Source organism: Anopheles coluzzii, chromosome 3 (genome assembly GCF_943734685.1).
Source record: "Anopheles coluzzii chromosome 3, AcolN3, whole genome shotgun sequence".
NCBI classification, from domain to species: domain Eukaryota; kingdom Metazoa; phylum Arthropoda; class Insecta; order Diptera; family Culicidae; genus Anopheles; species Anopheles coluzzii.
The window spans coordinates 17,446,047-17,448,506 of NC_064671.1; positions in this window are offsets into that span (position 1 = coordinate 17,446,047).

Here is a 2,460-nt window from a genome sequence, read left to right on the forward strand (position 1 = left end):
TACCATCATCAGTCCAGCAGACTGGGGTACGGCAAATGTTTTTTTTTTTGTCTCTCTTTATTTACGCTCAGTTTTCCATGTTTTCCCCCAATCATACCGCAAAAGTTTGCCAGAACGCTAGTCAATATTTCGGGGAACGCAAGAAAACAGGCGAAAAACTATTAAAAGTTATGACAGAAACAGATTTTGCAGAATTCATCTGCAGCAAAGCGATTGAAGAAGAAAGTCCCCGCCACAAAGAGCAATGCGCAAGTAAGCGAGAAACAATTGTTTCAATCATTCTGAGCCGTATTGTTTTATTTTGCTGTGGACGCGTGACACACAAAAACAAAACAGCAAAAACCACCTCAAGCAACCATGGCAAGCAGAGGAAGAATAAAGCCTCCGTGCAGGGAAGAATGTTCTTCGACGCCAAAAGATGACAACGCCAGCGGGAAACGTCGAACGTGCCATTTTTCCAGACTTCAGTTTTTAATGAGAAACAAGTACCGTTTCGCGCCGCCCAGCGCCACACTTCAAGCCGGTACGCTAAGCCACCGTAACGTTTGCACAAATATCACGATGCCGCGAAATGACGCCAATATTATGATCTCTCTTACGACGCGCCAGAGGATACCGACGTATGCTATGTGCGGACTAGGCATGAGCCACAACGGTTGGCACAGTGAGGCGGCGTCCAAATGCACCAGACGATGGGAAAGTTGGAGTTAGGGCGAAACAGACCGAGCACCGGATGAAGTTCTCGATGGATGAAGTTATGCAATAATCGTTAGCGAAATCGGACGCACAGAGAGAAATAAAACTAACGCGCCACCGTACGGGCGGTCGTTTCGGACGGGTTTTTGGGATAGGAGGAAAAGTTCATCGTTGGAAAACGCTGGCAAACTGTCCCATCTCAAAAACGGGGATTTGAGAGTGAGTTAGCGGGAGCGGCGGTAAGATCCCATGGAAATCATAATCTCGAGAATTCATAAAGTTTTCATTTTAGATTTTCATTAATTTCCAATTTACAGTACCACCCGAAAACCGTGTCCGGCCGGTGGGAGAAACGTCTCAAGATTGCGAAACCCGGTGTCGTCGAGTGGATCGAGTTTACATTGCATTTAGCGGAGGCCGGCGGGAAACATTCTCCAGATAGTGAGGGAAGGGCTCTGTTGATGGTCACGAATGAGACAATGTTCACAAGATGAATTTTCACTTGACGAATTATTTGCATCCCTAGCAGTAGCTAGAAGACACGGGATGGGTGGAGTTGGCGTACAACTGAGCGATGGAATTCATTGTCTTGGATTATTATTCGTTCCTGTGGTGTTTGTGTTCACGGTGAGTATGTTTAAGAATGTTGTGGTATGAATGCAGAATGGAATTGAGTTTCTTTTGAATTTAATTTCTGCACATTCTTTTCATGTACTTGAGTATGTTCTTGTGGTTTAACATGAGTATGCAAACTTGCTATAAATCAACGAAGTTAGATATTATCCCTAGAAGTCTCACATCATCTTGTATAAATCACGAAAAAGCGTAGTTTTTTTAAATGATTTTTGTGGGTTTCAATACTTACTCTTACGTTTTAACATATCATATTGATATAATGAGATGCTTTAAGCAAAAAATGGGATAAGCAAAGTCATTCGCCTTGATTCCTAACATGTTTCCGGTTTAGGATGACGGACATTAAACTTCATTGAATAAAACTTGTGAAATGCAGTCAAACAGACAACACCGACCGTACATAAACAAAACCGATCGATTGAACAATTTAATCGAATTGCTAAATTACCGATTTTGTTGTCGTAACGAATAGTTTTTCGAAAAGCTTTTGGCAAACTACATGAAAAAAATAATTTCATAATAATTGCTTGAATAATGGCATTTAAATTCTTTATGATTTTGAATGAAACAAACTAGCAAAATGAAGGAACTTAAAGTAACGAATAGCATTAACGATGGTGGAATGTTCATAGATCATATAAGCAGTGGTTCAAATTATTGTCATGTTATATTTATGTGAAACTCACAAAACACTTTTATTCTGTATCAAATAACGACCACATACGTACCTATTCTCGCACATTCTGCAGCACAAATTTCTACTTCCGTCTCCTCCTAGCGCGCACGCTCGTACCGACAAATCGCTCCATTTCGTAATTGGCCAAATGCGATAAACTGTTGGCAAAACAAAGAGTTACTTACCCGAGCCAATAAGGAAGGGACGGAAGCGATGCCGGATTTTTTTTTTGTTCCAACTGCTCCCCAACCAACGCTCATGTCGAAGTTGGAAGCTAAAACATCAAACGAAAACAAAACAAAAAAACGAACGAAAAACCACCAACACTCCCACGTGCCTTCCACCTTCTCTGTTACACCTTCAGCCAGGGGAAAAAGTTGGACGCTGAAACATAACGAAAAGTTCTGTCAGCTTCCAGCTGGGTTCTTGGGTGCCCTGTTCGGGGCCACTTT